This window comes from Varanus komodoensis, unplaced genomic scaffold (assembly GCF_004798865.1).
Source record: "Varanus komodoensis strain SLA01 unplaced genomic scaffold, ASM479886v1 scaffold63, whole genome shotgun sequence".
Taxonomy (NCBI): domain Eukaryota; kingdom Metazoa; phylum Chordata; class Lepidosauria; order Squamata; family Varanidae; genus Varanus; species Varanus komodoensis.
The window spans coordinates 1262087-1281889 of NW_025336259.1; the positions used below are offsets into that span (position 1 = coordinate 1262087).

Below are 19803 nucleotides of genomic sequence, written 5' to 3' on the forward strand. Positions count from 1 at the left end.
GCCAGTGTGGCCTAGTGGTTAGTGTCTGGCTGGGAACCAGGGGATCCAGGTTCCAGTCTTCACACATCCATGGATTTCATTGGGTGACTTTGGCCCAGTCACTCAATCTCAGTTTGACCTACTTCACAGGGGTGTTGTTTTGAGGATAACACGGGGAGAAAAACCTTAAAAATTGTCTGTGAGGTGCGCTATGAGGAGCGTCCGCGACAGGCCCAAAGTTACCCCATGAGCTTCATGGCCCAGTGGGGATCAGGCCCTGGATCCAACCCTCTAACCACGAGGCCCCCTCTCCCTTTCCACGAGGATATGCGCTGCAGGGAGGGGAAGGAGACCAAGCTCTTGCCATTAGGCTCGGGGGGTGACCCCGGGGGCAAGTAAACTCTGTCCACCGAGAGCCCCCCCAGCCCGGGAAGCGTTCCTTCCACAGGAACCAGTTCCGGGGCTGAATCGTGGCCGCAGGGCGCCCTTTCCCGCCCGGATGCGCAGCCGGCCCAGCGCCCCGTCCGGCGCGGCGGGCGGCCGGGCGGCCTGCGCAAGGCGCGCCAGGACGGGGCGCCCGCGCGCAAAGTTGCGGCCGCGGCCCGGGCGGCTGCGTGGCTGGGCGGCTCCCTCCGCGGAGTCTCCGCCCCCGCCCTGCCTGCTCGGCGCCGGGCCGGAGCGGAGCGGAGCGAGCGGAGCCGGCGCAGGCGAGGCGAGGCAGGCAGGCAGGCAGGCGAGGCGAGCGCGCCGCGTCCGCTCGCCCTTCCCTCCCCTCCGCGCCGCGCCGCGCCGCGCCGGCGGGGCCCCCTGTCCTCCCGCAGCCGCGATGAGCCGCCGGCGGCCGGGGCTCGCCCGAGCGGGCTAGGCGAGGCGAGGAGCCGCGGCGCCGGCGCCCAGCGACCCGACCCGAGCCGAGCCGAACGAGCGAGCGAGCGAGCGCGCCAGCCCGGCCGGAGCACGCGCTCCGAGGGAGCCGCCGGCTTTTGTTCCGCTTCCCGGGCGCCCCGGCAGCCGCGCCGCGCCGCGCCGGGCTGTCCCGCGGGGGAAGAGGGCGAGCGGCCGAGGTCCGCGCCGCGCGCCAGCGGCTCCCGCGCTCGCGTCCCCGGCGAGGTTACACAAGCGCCGCGAGGGAGGAGGAGGAGGAGAGGAGGAGGAGGAAGGTCGGGGACGAGGCGGCCGCGGGAGCGCCCCTGCTCCGAGAGCCCCGAGGACTTCCCGCCGACGCGCCCCGGAGGTAAGCGCCCTTGGGCTCCGTCTCTCGGCCGGCGACGCGCGCCTTGCGCATCCAGCGGCTGGCGCGCCTGGGCGGCCGCGCGGCTGCGGCTTTGCGCTCGCGGGGGATGGGCGGCGGGCGCAACTTTGCCGCTCCCAGGCGCTGGCGCTGCCTTCCCCGAGCCGGCGCGCCTCCCGGGCTTGCCGGCCGCCGGTGCCCGCGAGCCGTGTGCCCGGCACGGCCGGGCCAGCGTGTTCTTCCCTTCGGTCCACGAGAAGCGAGGCTGGGGCCGCAGGGGAGGCTTTGGGGAGCAGAGGAGAGCTGGCGAAGCGCACAGCGTCGTGGATCGGGGTACGCGTAGCCTCGGGGGCCGGTGCAGATGCTGGCGACCCTGCTGGGGCCCCGACCTCTTCCCCTTTGCACCCTGGGCGAGCTGACTCTGAAATCCTGTCCGTTCCTTCTCTGGCACTTCGTCCCTGGCAGTTGTGGCCAAGGGCGGCAGGCTTGGGCGGGCGTCGAGGGCATTCTCTGTTTCCTTAGGGGGCCCACCTGCCCAGCCTTGCTGCTCCTGGTCCAAGGACCCCAAGAACTGTGCGCACGGGGGGAGCTTCTGCCCCCTCTCCCTTGGCACACGGGGGTTTAGGACGGTTTGGACCCCTTCTTAAAAGTCCAGCTTTCCTTCCCCTGCTCCCTCCCAGAGGTGTTGTTCTTTCCAAGCGTTCGGCACTTTTTCTGGTATAGAAACACCCATTCTGAGTTTCTGAAGCACTCAATTTCTGCTGGTTGAAGCTCTGCCTGTACAGGGAAGGTGTCAAGCCGGCTTCTTCGGCAAGGCAAGGGGGCTGCTCAGAGTCCAGGGGTGGCGGACGGGTTGCGAGGCGGGTTTCCCTCCTCCTGCTGAAACGGCTCCTCTGACAAAGTTGCCCCCAGTGCCAAAATTATCCTTGTGGCAGATTTAGACTGTAGGCATCGGATGCCTTGTTTACTTGCTAGGTGGGTGGGTAGGTAGATGAAAATAAGGGCTATTTTGAATGCTGAGGAAATGTTTGTGGGGGGCGGGGAAAGCAAGGGGAAGCGATGCATGCAGTTAGGGTAGGTAAGTCCTTGGCAGACTGACGACTTGGGATTAATTAGGTCCACCAGCCCTTAACTCACCCCGTTAGGACCAGCGTCCAAATTTCTTTGCTGTGAAATGAAAAGGGGTCGGGGAGGGAAGGAGCGGTTTGCATGGTTCCGTCCCTTCCCTCTATTTCCATGTTGGAGGAGAAACTTGCCTGCTTCATTTCTAAAAGCACAGGGCTGGGGTAGGAAAGGAGAGAGCCTGCAGGATCGGAAGGGCTGCCTCTCCCTGGAATGATGGCCCGAATGACCAGAGCCCTCTGGCTGCATTCACAGGCTTGTGCTGGCAGAATCCTTCTGCAAGCGCCAGGGTGGGCAGGGACGGGTGGGCACAAGGTGGGCCTCGGGCCACGTGCCCCTGCCTCCTTGGATGCTCTCTTAAGGAACCGATGTGCCAGAATCGCTTAGTGGTGCAGTTCCTGGCCACTCTCTGCTTTTACATGAGGCCAGGCCGAAGTCACAGGAAACCGCCTGATAACGGGGGGTGGGGGGGTTGCATGATCAGGGGAAAAATAAGCCAGGGTTGCTCATTTTCCCTCTCTGTGTATAGACCACCCACTGCGGTTGCGATGCCCACACCTTGCAAGGGGCTTTAGAAGCCTGGCGGAAACGCTCAGGCAAGCTTGGGGTTCTGGGTGGCTGGTGCATCATCCCACCAGCCACCCTCATCAGGTTCACCTGTGTGACAAGCCCACCTGGCAGGGGTGATTAAGCTCATTAGGTGCTCAGGACTGGCACATACAGGGAAAGAGAAGAAGCAGGAGGCCCAGTTTTCCCTCTGTGGTGGTGCAAACTTGCCCACAGAGTCAGGCCCTTTGTCCGTCTAACCTGGCTCCTATCCGGAGCTTTCCTCAGCCCTCCCTGGAGATGCCAGAGACCAGACTGCGGCTTTCTGCAGATAGAGCAGTTGCTCTGTCCCCCCAACCTCGGGTGTTTTCCATCCCTCCTCTCATTCCTCGTTCAAGAGCAAAATGAAACATGGAAATTGAGCAAGTCAGAAGGGACCTCCTGGGCCATCTAGTCTGACCCCAGCTCCAGTCGGTTCCGCTCACGACATGCCCACCATGTGCATGTCCAGCTTGTCCTTGAACACTCTCACCGATGGGGCCTCAACCACCTCCCATGAGAGCCCATTCCATGCCCTCGGGGTCCTAACTGTCAGGAAGTACTTCCTGGCATCCAAATTGTACCTTGGTTCCCTGAGCTTGGCTCCACTGGAACACATCCTGCCCTCCTCCGCAGGGGAGAACAGGTTTTGACCCACCTTCCTGTGACACCCCCTCACGCACCTGTATGTCGCCAACAGATCCCCCCGGAGTCTCCTCTTCTTCAGGCTGAAGAGACCCAGTTCCCTCAGCCTCGCCTCATGCGGCTTCCCCTGCAATCCGGCCACCACCCTAGTGGCCCTTCGCTGCTCCAATTCCAGCCTGGCTATATCCCTCTTGTAATGAGGGGCCCAGAATTGAACACGAGACTCCAGCTGAATATAATGTTCCCTAAACTGGAAGCACCGATCCTGTTTGTGAAGCCACGTCAAACATCGTAGCTTTGCTTTGGTGCCTGGGGAGGCATTTCCTCCCACTGGGGCTTGTCTTAGCTGGTCTCACACCTCTGGGACTTGGGATCCTGCTTGCTGAAGTGTACACAGCGTGTCTTCAGAGCTGAAAAATTGGAGGCGGTTTGGAAGTAAAAGTGCATCGCTGCAGAGGATGTAGCGGTGGGACCGCTTTCTCCAGTGTAAACACACCCTGCTTTTGCTGCTGATGCGCTACAAAAGCACCTCAGGAAGTGGTTCGCTACCTTGGCCTATTAATAGCGCTCCTGAATCGCTTTTCTAAATCAAACATGCAAAGGAGCTTTCGTGACTTTGGCACCATTGCAGGCCCTTTGCTGTCAACGGCTGGGACTGGAGTCCCTCCCAGTCAGCATCCTTTCTGCTTGCAGTGTTCTCAAGCGAGAAGTGGTGGTGATGGAACCTGTAGTCCTCCTCCTCCTCCTGTTGGACTCATTCCCATCAGCGGCATCCTGATTTTAAAATGCCTGGCCGGTTTCTCTTTTCTTGGTCTCTTTTCTTCCTTCCGAGTCTTGTAGAGGTGCCTGAACAAGACAGAGCGTATCCAAAGGGATGCTTTGGATCGAAGGCAACAGTGGTTTTCCAGTTGGCTTTTCACCGATTTCTTGGATGAGCAGCTGATGTCTCTGGGCTTCATCATCCCTTCGGAGTATTGCTGACCGCATCTCGTGTGTGCTCAGCCCCCCACCCCTTCCGCTCGATGTGGACGTGCCCCCAAAAGTTTGTGTGGCCCAGCCTTCCTGGTCTGTGAAAACTCCAGGAAATGCACAAAGGTCACAGAGAAACTATCATCCAGGACTGATCCAGGTGTGAGGGATCCCTGGATCCAATCTGCAAAGCATTTGGGAGCCTCCTGGCAGCAGCCCAGGAATGTATTGCCCTGGCTCAGCACCCTGGGGACAGATCTGGCAGAATGTGGCCCGTGGTCCATCACAGTTTTGCCCAAGACCTTCAGTGAGAGGACTTCCCAACCTTGCATGTCAGTGGTGCCCATTGGGAATTGCCTCTGATTTACCCCTAAATGCGCCAATAAATGAGGCTGGAGGGAATTAAGGAGTTGTAGTGTCAGGTTAATCCTCTGTGAAAATAAACAGCAAATGCACCAAGGGCATGTTTGGGCTGGCAATGCAGCACATTTGGTGGGAGTTTGACAACGGGCTGTTTGCTTGTGGGATTTCCCTTTAAAAATCTGTTCATTTTGCAGGCTGAAGTATTTCTGTGCTGTCTCCAAGCCGTTTTCTCAAAAACTCTGTTTTCTGAGCATTTTTTTTTGGGGGGGGGGGAGCTCTTCAGGAAGACCCGTTCGAGTGAGCGGCCTTCGCTGCAGCAAGGCTTGTCCACAGATCTTCCCTGCCGGAGCTGAGGGGAACATGGGATGCGTCCCGTGTGACTTCTCTCGCTCCTCTGCAACGTTTTGACCACTCTGTGGCGGCCATGTGGCACCTCCGTGGCACGCAGCTCTGATGCCGAAAGGCTTTGGAATTCAGTGGAGTTTACCAGAGCTTTGCTTCTGGGGAAAAAAGTATTGTTTTATTCTTGTGTGACTCAGGGGCTGTTTCTGCATTTCAAATGCACCACTTTCTTTGGAAGCAGATGGAATGCAGAATGGTTTGAAGATCGAAGGGGACGGGGAGGTGGCGGCTGCTGGAGTGTGGGGCAGGAGGGGTCTTGAAAAATAGGTGTTCTGTATCCTGCCCCAGCTGTTAGAGGTCTCCAGTCACACCCAGGAGAGACGGGAAACACATCTGGTGATTTGTCAGATGCTCTGGGAAAGCTTTTGGCGGTTCCGTGAGGCAGAGCGTCAGGGATAACGATGTGATCCCTACCAGTGGGTCAAGTCGGAAGATCCCCTTCTTTCTGCCTCCTGCCACAAGCTGCCTCTTTCTGTGCACCCTAAACTAGCTTTTGCCCCGGGGTCACTGCAGTGGTCCAGCGAGAGGGTCATTGGCAGTGTTTGCGTGTTTAATTGTCCTCCGGATCCCGGTTGTTGTCCAGAAGAGGGAAAACACTCCTCCTCCATTCTCAACAGGCCTGTCCTTAAATAACTGAGACATGGCAAGAGCTTGTTGGGGGGCAGCCTTGAATGATGAGTGGCCCGTAATCCTCCGAACTTGAAGGGCTGGGGGCATCCCGTTAGTGCTGGCCGGAGCACGAAGAGGGAGCTCGCTTCTGCACTTCTCTTGCTGTGCAAATGCTGAAGTGGCTTTGTCCCTCGGAGTGCAAGAGGCACTCCGAGGACTCAGCAAACCTTTTTCCTGCTGGGTACGAGGCCGGTGGGGACAGCACCGTGGGTCTGGAATCGCAGCTCTGACTTCTGAGCACGCTTCCGAGGTTGGAGCTGGGGATCCGAATTATCCTGAGGCTGTGCGGATTCAGTCTAGTAGCTGTAGGAGTGTATTGCCCATTGCTTTGCTGGACTTAAACTCCACTTTTCCACCAAAAATGCTGCTTAAGGCAGCCTGCAACTACTAATAAAGTGCATTGCATACAAGAATCCAACGGCTGTGCTTGAGTGGAGATTCTGGCTGATATGGATTACCCATAACTTTTAAGTGGTAGCCACTTGGCCCTCATCAGTAAAATGTGAGGTGGTGACCCGAAATGATTACAAGATGCTTGCACAGATCACTGAGAATGTAGGTAAGTGTTTGGAGTTTTATAAAATACTTGTGGTTTAATAGGGCACCTGGCTGAAGGTGGATAGCATTTTTAATTTAATTAAATTTGAGAGCTGCTCACTAATATCATGCTCTCTCAGCATCCATTACAACGATAAATGCCAATAAAATGACATTAGATAAAAGCAATACTATTTAAAATACCATAATAAAAATAGAACAGGATAAATTCAGAAAATACACACATAAATAAATAAAAACGTAATATATAATATTTAAAACAGTGCAATTAGCCAGAATGACCTAAATAGCTCTATAGGCACCCAGAAAAAGGAAGGTTTTTGTCAGGTGCCTACAACTCAGCAAAGTTTTACAAAAAACGTGGGGTGGATTGGGTTAGCTTTCCTTGTCGCAGTCTCGAGAGAATGGTTGGGACTGGTAAAACCGTGGAAACATGTGGGTGCAAAAGCCTTCAGGGAGCATCAGTACTCCGCTTGGTGCAAAAAGAAATTTGATTTCTTTTGCACCTAATGCACTCTTCATACAGTCATGTAGTATAGGATGCAGCTACAACATCACTAATTCATGGCTGTCCAGGCACTGTGGAGGCACCTCCGGGGAAGGTGAGCTCCCTGTCAAAGACCGTGCCAGGTAGAAGTTTCTCCCAGTGCTGTCCCCAGATCTGTTTCCCTGTGATTTCCACTCCCTTCCTTCTGGAGTAACAGAGAACATGGCTCCATCTTCGGCATAGCATCCTTCTTCAGAGTGTGGTACCCAGGACTGGACGCAGTTCACCCCATATGATCTCACTGGAGCAGGACAGAGTGGAATTGTTGGGTTGTATCTACTGGCAGTCTAACCAGAATCCCATGGAATTGAATGGTCTGCTATGCAAACGATTAACCTTGGATACAGCCTGTTACGTCTCATCATCTGGACACGGCCCTTCTGTTTAGGTAATGTAATGGGCAATCCTTTGCATGATTAGACAGCAGAAGTCCTGCAATTCGGACCATCCTTTGAACCCCCGATTCTGTGAAGCACTCAGATTTCAAAGCAGTGCAGGCAAGACGCGATGCAAATGTCGACAGAGCAGAGTCTTGCAACTGCCAGCATCCCCAGCCAGCCATGCATGGACATGCACTGAAGCCTCGTTCCAAACCGCCACTGATACTCTGAGAAGGAGAAATAGAAATCCATCTCGGTGGAACTTTGGTCTGCCTCAGGATGTGTTCTTCAGAGGGACAGAAGCAGCCCCTGAAGGTTGTGGCTTTCTCTTTGACGCATCTTTTTCAGAATAAGGGGGAGGCAAACTTCCTGTGGACCTTGCCATCGGCCTACAAACTGATACAGGTTACACCCAGTGTTCCCAGTAGCTCTCTCAAAGAGATCAAGTCAGCCTGGTCTGACTTAGTCCTGATAAAGCCCACACTGCTTCCAATCAATGCATTGTTTTCTAGTTGCTCACAAATTGGCCAGTTAGTAATCTGTTCTAGAACTTCCTCCTGGAACGGTCGGCCTCCTTTCCTGAAGGCAGGAACAATGCTGGAGGCTCTCCACGCTTCCCATACCTCACTTGTAGGCCAAAAATTCCCGGAGGATACACCCAATAGCTCCTTCAGCATCCTGAAGGTGCAGATTCACCTGGTGTCCGTTCCCCTACTCTCAGCCTAGCCCGCCCTGCAGGGTTGTAGTGGGGATAAAAAGGAAGGAAATTTCTTGAAAGAGGAAAAAGGCAGGCTATAAATGTCACAAGTACTGAGAACAAGGAAAATAAATTCTGTGCGCCCGAGCAGCTGCCGATGAAGGGGGCCTGGGTGTCAGCACACGAAGCAATCTGTCTGGTGGCTCTCTGGATGTCATGGGTGGTGGCCGTGGGTGGTGGACTCAAAGGCATTGCAGGAATCTGTCTTCTTACAGCAACAGATTTAAATAGCAGCGTCATGGAAGTTGGTTGTCTTCTCCCAGGTGAGGCCAAGTTGTCTGTCCAGAGTGCAGCTGGGTTTTGTCCGCTGGGACTGAGGTCTTAAATCTGAGATGTTGGGAACTAAACCCTGGGCCTTCTATCCAGAAAGCAAATGTGCCGCCACTGAGCTGAACTTCCCCGCAAAGAATTGGAATGTGGGACATAGCTGGATGTTGATCGGATCTATTTTCCTTTTTAAAGGCAGTTCTATCAATCACAAGCTTTTCTTTGTAACTTTTCTTTGGAGAGCCAGTGTGGCGCAGTGGTTAAGAGCGCAGGACTGGGACTCAGAGGATCTGGGTTCGAGTCCCCGCTCGGCCATGGAGCCAACTGGGTGACTTTGGGCAAGTCACAGACTCTCAGCCCAACCTGCCTCACAGGGTTGTTGTTGTGGGGATAAGATGGAGGAGGAGATGTAAGCTGCCTTGAGCCCTTTGTAGGAAAAAGGCAGGATATGAATCGGAAAATAAATAAATATATGGATTTCTCATAGTTTATTGTGGGGGGTGGGGAGATGTTCTACATGAATGCAGGGGTGTGGGCAAAGGTTTTCCACCAGTTTGCTTCAATGATAACATTGTAGGGATTCTTCGCTGGAGAGAAATCCATGGGGTGATTGGAGGAAACTGTGTTTTAAGCCTGTGGTGAGTCAGCTAATTTTGTGGCTCTCGTGATCACCCCATTTCTGAAATCCAGCAAAGTGTGGTGGCAAGGCAATGCTGGCATTCTTTTAAAACAGCCTGGTTGTAAAGGAAAATTGTACATCCTGCAAGTGTCCAGGGAGCATAATTTTCCTTGAAACGAGGGAAAATGGTGTTTTGTCCCGGCCCCGCTGCTCCAGTGGTGCTGAATTTCAGCAGCAGGTCTGGGGACCTCTGAGTCCCCCACTGGGTTCTGGAGTGGAAGGACCAGCCCCTGGAGCCGGGGATGTTCCACACCCTTGCTTCAAATTTGGATAGGGCTCGTGAATGACCTGCTAGACTAGCCACCCACATTCTGCAGATTCCAGTTTGGACTATAAGCCCCACCATCCCCAGCCAAGTAAGACTGGGAAGATGGGGGCTGTTGTCCTAATCGCCTTGCAGGGGCCGTGGGGTGCCTTTCCTTCTCCTGCCTTCCGCTGCCCCCTCCTAATTCCAGGTGCCTCTTAAATTTGTATATTTCCCAGCCGCAACACTCGCTGGAACGAACACGCCTGCTCCCCTGCCCCCCCGCCGCCTTTCCTGGCTCTTCGCTGTCGCTGGCGGCCACAAAACGCACGACTCCCACCAGATGGCAAATTGGGATCCTTCCATAAACGAAATCTGGTCGTCTTCAGAGTTGCAGCGCTCCCTATTTTTAGAGGCTCCCACACATCCTGCCTGCTTGAGTGTTCTGGACGGGGAGAAAGAAAGAGAGAAGGACATGATGCAAATCACAAGTACTGAGCTGACTCGAGAAGCAAAAGGCCGGGAAATTCTAGTTGCGTGTGTCGCCGGTGGTTGTTTATGTCCTGGGAATAGCATAGTCCACCTGGAGCATGGGCGAATCCGATTCTGCAGAAAAGCAAATGTTAAAGTGACTGGGGTGGATCAAAACCTAATTCTTTTGGGGGGGAAATTAGCTTTGCTTTTCAGAGTAAACGCAACGTGAGTCATGGCTAAAACTAGCACATGCTGTGGATTTCTGGAAGTGAGGGAAAAGGGGAAGAAGAGTCGCAGAATATGTAATCATTAGGCACAGCTCTCCAAGAATCTTTGGTTCTGTGTATTTATTTGCATTGGTCTCTGTCTTTCATGCAAGCTACTAGCCAAGCATTCCCCAACTTGGTGCCCTCCAGCCCCTGCTGGCAGGGGTTGATGGGACTTGGAGCCCAACACACCTGGAGCACACCAAGTTGGGAAGGGCTGTCCTGGAAGCTTGTGTGCAGCTTGGAAAACACAATGTTTTGTTAGGTGCCTGGGTTGCATGACATTATCGCTAAGGTGCGATCTCCAGGGAAAGGGGGGTGCAGCTTTATTTCTTGATTCATTGCATGTACATCTTTCCTTTCCTCCAAGGAGGGGTTGATGCCAAACTGCATGGTTTCCCTTCCTACCCCTCCCCCCGCAAATTCATCCTCACAACCACCTTGCGAGGTAGGCTAGGCTGAAAGACAGTGAGTGGCCCAAGGCTGTTCCATCTGCCCCGTCCCAGTCTCACCCCTGCACCACACGGTTCCCAAAAGCCGGTCTTCTGCATTCAGCACTTGTCTGCATTCAGCACTTGTCCTTCACCGGCGCCGAATTTCTCCTGCTCTTTTGGGTTTAACAGCTGTTGCATTTGCGAGCCCAAAGCTCAGCAGTTGCAGGCACAGCTTAGGCGAAATGTACTATGGATCTTGCAGGAGGAAGAGCAAGAGGGACTGGGGATCGGATTCGGCCGAAGACGCTCAGCCAAGGGTCGCTTCATCTGCTGCCGTGTGATGAAAAGAAGCATCAATCCGGCGTGTGCCTGTAGCGTCACGGGTGAGGCTATATATGCCTCTTTTTAAGCGTGGCTTGTCCCCCATCTCAGCGTGTTTGCTGCAGGCTTGTCCCGAGAACTTTGGCATGTGGTTTATTTTTTTTGAGCGCCGAGTGCCTGCTGGGTGTGCAAAAGCATTCAAGAGGCAGCGATTGATTTTTCAATGTGCTTGTCTGTCAGGAGGCCTGCGTATTTATGGAAACCGACGCGTTCTGTGAGAGCGTGCTCGGAACATGGAAGCTCGCTCGCTTATTTCAGAGCAACCCCAGGGAGGCGGCTTCCAGGTGTCGTCCCCGCAAGATGGGATTGTCCCAACAGCTTGTGGCCCAGCAAAGGTTGCAGTGATGGGGTTTAGCAGCCAAGAAAAGGCTGACGGGGTTTAGCGTAATCTCATTAGCAGGTTGTCTGGTGCTTCCAAGGTCTTAACTTGCCTCTGTTGAAGTTTCCGGCGTAATTTGCTGCTGTTTGCAAGAGAAAACAGGATGCCGGACAGTGAGGGGCAAGTCCATCTCCCGGTCTTGTAGAGCAGTTGGATTGTAGATGCATCTTTTATTGTTTGCAGGGGGAGTTATATGCGCCTTTGGAGTTACTAAATGGGTGACTTTTAAAACATAATTTATCAATTGCTGCTAATGCAACAGGAGGGAGGGCTTTTTTGTCTGTGGAGCACTCCAGGCCAGCTCACGCCAGATTTGTCATCTTTTCAGTGCCAGGTTAAGACGGCCCTCTTCTCCGAGGCCTTTAAAGATTTCCTTGGCTTATCACTCATTCCGAGTGTTTTGCCAAGTAATTTTCGCTACTGTCTCTTCTGGTGCTGTAAACTTTTCAATGTGTTTTTCTGATTTTATGACATTTTAATTGTGTTCTTGAATTGTTTGCTTCTGTTGTGCGATGTATACCACCCAGAGGGCTTTGGCTGTGGGGTGGAATAGAAAGGAAATAATGATTCTATCACGGAGTGATTGGGAAGCAGAGTTGCTGTAGCGACTGAAGGTGGACAACTGAAGATGGCTGCATGCGCCCCAGGAGGGTCTTCACCACCGGCATCCTGGGGGCCTGAAAGTGAACCTCTGCCCCACGGAGCCCTTGTCACCTGGGCCCTGAGCATCTAGTTAACACGCTGCACCTCCCAAGACTGACTCTTCTGGGCACACGGCCGTTTCGCACTCGCGTGCAGTGCGGGTCTTGTCTTTTCAGCCCCTCGGGTGGGGGGCCTGGAGATGCAGGCGCTGCTCCCAATGGCAGAACGAGGGGGAAAGATGCAGCTCAGGGCCCTGCGTGCCGACAGCCCATGCTCTGTGCCACAGAAATGTCAAATGGCGTCATGCACGGAAGGAAATCCCATATTGCACATCGCTGCCTTGCTTTGCAGAGAGCCGGTGTGCTTAGGGGTGCTGGATCCGGGTTCGAGTCCCCGCTCGGCCATGGAGCCAAGTGGGTGGTTTTGGGTCAGTCACAGAGTCTCATCCTGACCTACCTCTCAGGGTTGTTGTGAGGATAAGAGTGAGAGCGGGAGGAGGAACGTTGTGTAAGATGGTCTTGAATTCTTTGAAAGGAGAAAAGGCAGGATAGACACTTAATAAACAAATTCAGAAGCTGGAAAAGTTCACTAATGGGAGCATGGTGCTAAAATATGATTTAAATAGCATTAATGAGGAATCTGAAGTCCAGATAACGTACAGATTTGCGTTTCTGAACTCAGTTGAACATGGCCCAGAGGAACTGTGGGCTGAAACCAGAAATGTTATGAGGGAAGAATGCTAAAATGTTATTGTTTTAATGTATTTTGTATTTGATGTTGTAAGCCACGATTTCTGTAGTGATGATGATGGGGTGGGGGGGCGCTCATCTTCATTTTGCCTGATGCTGGAGGCAGACTGGGAGTCTCTGCAACTCTTTAAAAAAAATTCTTAACATATACAGATACTTAGAAGAAAATGTGGAACAGAAAGAACTAATATAAACAGAACAAACTAAGATAAACAAAGTGAGCAAAGTCGCCAAGCGAATTTTAAACAAATGCAGTCTATACATTAACTCTCCCCTTTGCAACTTTTAAAGTAGTTGGAATCGATGGCCATCAGTACTGCATCCTGTGGCAGTGAGTTCCAAAGTTGAATTACAAGCTGTGTGAGGAAGGACTTCCTTTCATCTGTCCTGAACTGAAATGTTGGGGTGACTCTGGGTTCCAATATTTTTTTATATGATGTATAAAACTGTATCCAATAATCCCAACTGGGATTCTCTAGGTGGTGTACATCCGTCAACAATGTAATACAAAATTATGCAATACATAGCAATTAAAATAGTTTAAAAACTATTAAAACATAAAAAATACCAAAACACTTCCACATTAATATTTTATACAAATTTAACCACCGTCCGGGTAGTGATTGACTCAATAAAGGAATTAGTTCATTTGAACAATCCACAGATTTTGAAATTATTGGAATATTGCTCAATTATTAAAATATCAAGCAAGCAGAGCGGTTTCAGCCTGGCGCTGAAACGATTGTAAGGAAGGTGCCAGGCGAGCTTCTCTGGGGAGCCGGTTCTGAAAATAGGGTCCAGCCACCGAGAAGGCCCATCTTCTGTTCTCCATCCCTTTCGTCTCCTTTGGGGTTGGCACTTCAACTGAACAACCGGGTAGGTACAGGTGGGAGAAGGCAGCCCTTCAGGTCAATAGTCCTTCAGTATATGAAAAGAGGGGGAAACAATTTCCTTGGTCACTTTCTCTGCACCACCCGTAGCTTCCTCTTCCTCTTCCTCTCTTGTCTCCCCACCTCGCTGCTGTTTGAAGCAAAATCATTCCAGACGTTGGAGGAGCCACTGAGGATTTGACCTGCCCTTACTGCACTTCTCCAGCTCATCATTCTTTTTTTTAAGTGCACTGGCCGGAATTGTGTGCCGCACTCCAACTGGGCAGTTTAATTCCTTTTCTCTAATTATACCTACCATGGAATTTGCCCTTTTCGCATTTGTCTGGGTTGGCGTTTTGATTAAGCCGTCCAGAAGAACCCTAAGGTCTCTTTTTGGGTGGGTGGCTTCAGGCTCAGATCTCATCAGCACGGCCGTGGAAGTGCCCAGTTGCTTTGTACTGGGCCACACTGGCCATTTTTATGCCTTTTCTTCCCCTTTGGAGAGATTTGACTTACGGAGCATGTGAATAAGCATGACTCAGGGAGTCCGTTCTTTGTGTTTTCTGTGTGAGTCACTGTTCCACGCATGACTTCCACCTGAATGAAGTCTTCCACTTCTCCGCCTCAGCGAGCAATCAGAACAGTCGCTCCCTGTGAAGGGATGGAGAAGGACCACCTGCTCTTCTCAGAGTCTGATTCAAAGGCCAGAACTGCAACTCATGCAGAGATGCAGCAACGCCTCTTCGGTGGGTGCATCATCTTGGAGGTGCGGTAGGGTACATTTTTCATTTTGACATACATCTTGAGACTTGTCGTGTGGGCGGGTGAGCATATCCTTGCATTTCTCGACTGTTCAGGGAAAATTCATGTTGATTTGGGTTTTTTTTAACATGATCAAGAGGAGACTTTTAGGTTGCTAAGCTGGAAGAGGCAACATTTTGCTGACACTGATTGGATAGGCCTTGCTTAAAGAGTGAGCAAACTCGAGGCTGGTATCATTAAAGCTTGCCAGTGATTCATTAGATGACAATACTGGCTCTGAACTGTATTTTTTCACCTTCCACACCAAATATTAATTGCATGGCTTTGAGCTTAATGCATAAATAAGAAAAATAAACAGAAAGCCTGCATTAGAAAACCTTTCTAATTCTGTTGCAATAACAAAATGTTTGCCAGACTGTGACACACCCTGAGCGATGGGGAAAGGAATAACACAGCCCGTCTTTTTAGCAAATGCGGGTCTGTATGGAGAACCCTCCCCCATCTTGAGCCAATACTGTGGTTTGGACTGGAAATCTGGCAAATACATTGCATCAGTGGAAAAACATTTTGCAGTCGCTTCGGCCTGGTATGTTTAAAGGGTTCAGGACTCTCTTAATGAAAAGGGGCATGCGTGCGCACTTTGAAAAGGCTTTGCCTCCTGCAGCAGAGAGTTCGTAGGAAAATACAACATGAGCTCATTTGCTGATTGAATCGGACGCTGCAATGTGACTTAGAGCAGGACTGGGTCATGTGCTGGAAGTCTGATATCTCCGCTCCTCTGACCTCGTGGACTGGCTTCATCATCGCTGGAACTGGGCCCGGGGTTATGGAGAGGGCTCCCCTTTGTCCGGTGTGTCTGTGTCTGTGTTTGCTTGTGCTCCGAGGGCAGGAGGCCGTGGTGGCTGTTTCCCGTAGCCCCGGCTGTCCCTGCCCTGCCACGTTGGCACAGGTGAGCTGTGTGGTGTCCGGAGGGAACGTCACCAAGCAGAGCCAGATGGGTTCCCAGGCCTCCTCCAGGCTCTCTGGCTGTCCAGCATCACGCAGGAGCTGGGAGAAGGAAGGCAGGTGTGGTGGGACTCGCGGAGGAGGACAGAACGGGGTCCGGCTGAAAGACACTCTTGCTCGGGGGCCCTCCAGAATGTGGAACTGCCACTGTTTTTTAAATTATTCAATGCAGTGTGCAAGGCACATTCACAGCCAGCAGGAGAAGAGGTCTCTGCCCCAAGGAGTTTACAGTCTAAAATAGATTGGGTTAGAGCCGATTGAAACTTCCCTCCCCCACTGTTTCTGACACATCCCGACCAGGGCGTTTTGTGTTCTGAGTTAAGAGAGACAACACATCTCGGCAGTTTGCATCATTTGGGCCGTGAGTGCCATCAGACCACGAGCGTGAAATCGAGTGGTGTGAAGCTTTGCACGCATGAGGAAGCTGCACGTTTGTCACGTGAGGATTGTTATAAACTGTCTGGAGAGCTTTGGCTGTGGGGTGCTGTAGAAGGGGAAGAATAAGGATAATAATAATGGGAGTCTTTGGACTGCACACCTGGCAGGTACTTGGCTTTTAAAGCGTGTTAAAGAATCTGAATTAATTAAGAGTGTCTGTGGGTGGAATGCGCAGGGGCAGTTTCGGCCGTGAGGAAGAGACGTTCTGAACCAGCGCAAAGCTGTGCGTTCCCCGTGGCTTACAGGAGGCGGGGGGCCGGAAGCATGCACCCCCCCCGAAGCTTCCAGGGGCATTCAGCGGATAGCCCCTTCCCAGGGGTGGCTGCAGGGGTGCAGCCTGGCAGCACAGAACGTTGTGCGGAGGCCTCACCGGATCATCCGGAGGGTTGCGCAAAGCTGGGTCCATTCAGTGGTCGGTTAGCGTAGGAAGCTTGCTTGCCAGAAGAAAGGCTTGGCCTGGCTGCTACTGGCAGGGGCGCGCACCACATGTGCCGTGCACACAGCTCCCATCATCCCCAGCCAGCGTGGCCAATGGCTCTTGGCCCTCCCTAGACCTGGTTGAGGCGTTTCTGGCCTCTGTGGCTTCAGACGGCAGATGCAAGCTCGCATGAATGAATGTTCCTTCCTATGGAAATTCAGCTTGTAGAGAAGGGCTCCTGGCATATTAGGTTTCTAATTGCAGGGGTCTTCCTTTTTCTTTTTTTAAACGAAGTCTTACCCTCAGTCAGCCCTGGCTTCTCCTCTGTGTTGCCCGTATGCTCTCTGCAGGCCTCTCTCTTTCTCCTCCGTTCCTTGCCTCTCAAAAGTAGCGTGTGGCTGATTCTTTCTGGAAGGGTTTCCTGTCAAATATTGTGTCATTTGTTTTTGCTTTCGGTTTTACGACAGTTGAATGAAGCCAGGCCTGCCAGATGTTCCCGGCACGTGGGGCAGAACTGAGCAAACAGCTTCTTAATGGATGGGTTAGACATTCCTGTAGAAACCAGCTCCCCTCTCTTCCCCTCCCTAGCATTGGACTTGCCCTACGTGATCATTTGCTTTCTATATAACCAATATTTTAGAGTACGAATATTCTCCAGAGTTGATATTTGGGTGACTTTTGCAGCTGTCCCAGCCTGGTGACAAAGGGTGTGTGTGAGAGGGCAGTTGGCACAGGAGCCGCACCGTAATTTCGGCCTTGGTGCTTCGTGACATCCTGGGTATTTGAGCCGCAGCATAATTGTGCTGTATCTCTTCCAGGGCTGGCAAGGCTGGGTGTGCCAACCCTTTATAGGTTCAGTCAGTGCGATAAGGGGGCTTCGGCATTCAGCACAGCTCCCGGCCCGTGCCTCGCCCGGCCACGGCCGTGGATCTCTGCTTTCTCTCGTCTGGGTTGGAAAGGAGAGGAAGGCCGGCCAGGGAGAATGGCGAGCTGCAGTCTGGATGATTCCAGACAACCCCTGTCCTGGGAGGATTTCTCACGGATGGGAGTCCTGAGCAAGAGGTGAATCTTCCTTCATCCCCTAACACATGAGCATCCTGTTATCGCCCCATTATGGGGCTGAAGTGGAAGGTGGCCGGAAGCTAGCTGAGTTTATCCTCAGCGGCCTCCAGGTCTCTGCATCCCCTCTCAAAAGGAGGACGGCTGAAGCTTCGAATGTTGGGAACTGAACATCGGAAAGGCCCTGCTGTGTCAGGCCAAAGGTTTTCCCCTGGTCCAGGCGAGCCTCTCCAGGAGGATGCAAGTGGGGCAGGAAGACCGCTGCCCCCTCCCCCCTGCATCCTGTGCCCTGGCCCACCTTGTTCTGCAGATGCTGAAATCTGGGTGCGCCAACCTGCAGGGAACATGGGCTTGACGGGGCTGCTTCGAGTTCTGCAGAGCAGGGGTGGGGACTGCATCTCCCTCATCCGAGACCATTGCCCATGGTGGCTGGGACTGATGGGAACTGGAGTCTAACAACAGCTAGCAACAGAGGATGCTCCCTTTTACTGGCTAAGGCTGCTGGTCCATCCAATTCAGCATTGTTGACACTAACCTGGGATTCCGCTCTCCTGGGATTCAGGACAGCTTTCCTGGGCCTGCCTGGAGTTGTTGGGAATTGAACCCAGAACTTTCTGCTGTGCAAGGTGAAGGCTGTAGCACTGACCTGCTGGCCCCTTCCCTCTTCAGCCGGGTTGGCTTGGAAGAGGCCGTGTGTTCCAGGCCAGATCCACCTGGGGGCTGCCTTCACTTGCAGCTTGTCTTCTGCTTTCCGACTCCCACACTGAGGTGGTGGGTGAGCGACCAAGCTCACGCTTTCAAGGGGGGATCCGGGCGCCTCCCGGTTGTGTCACATAAAGCTTCGGCCCATGACTTTGGAAAGGCCATGACAGTTCGCATAGATGGCACCTCCCCAAACCTGGCCCTCCACGTGCTGTGGACTTCAGAGGCCCTCACCACGGCCAGTTGTCCGGAGTTGTCTAAGACAACTTCCTTTGCAGCCGGCTGCGTCTCTGCCCAGCCCTCCGGTGCTTGAAGCTCTGGTTGGAGATGCCCGATGAGGAGGTGAACTTGACGCTTGCGTGTCCAGGGAGTCGCTTCCCGAGGTGGGGACCGTGTGCATACCTGGCCAAAAACGAAGCCGCAGCTCCTTGTGAAGTCTGCTTGGTTTGAGTTGCATCCTGACGTTCCACCAAGAAAATGGCCCTTCTGGCCGCTTACCCTCACAGGGAAATCAAAGCTTGGATTGAATCAGAAGTAAAACAAACATGTTAAAGCACAATTGACAGATGCCACTGTAGGAGAATAAAAGCTGCCACCAGACAGACAGACCAAGCCCTTCGTGAATAAAAACGTCTTTGCCTTGAAGCAGGGGTGGGTGTGGGGGGAGAGAAAGCATCGTTGCCCTTAAAAATTATGGCTCCTTTTTGTATGAACTCTGTTCCACCACACGCCCTCCTCAGATGTGTCACCGGCAAGACTGGTTCTCTGTGCACCGTGTCCGCCATGGCTACAGCCTCCCCAGAAGACAGGGAGAGCAACCGCGGTTCTAACCTTGCTGCTTGGACGGCCTTGAAGCGTGCTGGTTTTCCAGTAATTCATACGTTTCCTGGCTTTTGCGTTTTTGGCAGCTGCAGAGCCTGGACTGGAGATGATGATATGGCCCCGTGGTTTATTAATGAGCGGCTGAAGCAGCGGGCGACTTCTCTGGGCGAGGTAGGAGAAGGGAAATGGGCTTGGTCCCACTGCTGGGATACGTTTGGGGTTGGGGTTCTCATGATCTCAGCTGGGGCAAGCGAGCCGGGGCTGAGCTCTTGACAGAGGCCTTGACACCCCCGAGTTCGTCCAGCCACCACTGTTGGAGGTGCGGTTGATGGAGATGCGGATTCAGTTTCGCACAGTGGAGTTTCCCACGAGGAAACAGTTTATGGTGTGACCTACCTTCTTCTTCTTTCTCTGCCTTGTGATTCCTCACTAAAATTACTTCCCTTTAAGGCATGGCTGTTGCTAATTGCTGTGTGCCCGTGTGGAAGTTCCTACTGCTTTTATGGGGCATTGTTCTGATGAGAATTTGGAGCCATCTTGGGGGGTTCCACCGGGCAGGTGGAAAAACAGAGCACCTGTCCTTCCCATAGTGAACTCTGGCCGTGGACACAGGCTGAAAAGGCCGCGGAATGGTGCCATGGAGAAGCGAAGGGCAGGGGTCAGGGGGCATAAGGGGACCCTGAGTTTTGCAGCCCCATGTGCCCCCCAGGGGACAGGGAGTCTTCCAAATCACCCACACCTAAGGGGAGAACCTTGCAGCCCCACATGGACTATGAGCAATAGCCAGTGACATTAACCCCCAAGTGGGAAAGACAAATGGAAAACGGGGGATTGGGAGGATGAGCGATTTCTGCCCCCTGTCCTGCTTCTTGCCACCCCCTGTGTGGTAATTGTGGTGCTGCTTATGGGGTGGCTTCTTTCTAAGAGACTCTCCGCCTTTATAATCGAGGGTTCCCCAGACCACGCCTTCCCCGCTGCGGCCAATTCTGTTAGTATGTGAGAACCT

The 19803-nt window shown here is 53.1% G+C and overlaps 1 protein-coding gene across 7 annotated transcripts in view; it reads left to right on the plus strand.

The window, feature by feature from the left end:
* Window positions 1-1063: 1063 nt before the first annotated feature.
* The window catches only part of GDPD5 (glycerophosphodiester phosphodiesterase domain containing 5), a 144820-nt gene continuing 126080 nt past the window's right edge, over window positions 1064-19803 (plus strand). Inside the window, exons 1-2 of one of the 7 annotated variants that reach the window (XM_044450145.1) lie at window positions 1065-1213; window positions 18884-18968. The gene's annotated coding sequence lies outside the window, so the exon portion shown is untranslated. Of the gene's footprint in view, window positions 1214-10785; window positions 15303-18883; window positions 18969-19803 lie in introns of those variants that run through there. The other 6 variants (XM_044450150.1, XM_044450143.1, XM_044450149.1 and 3 more) reach the window with 6 other exon arrangements.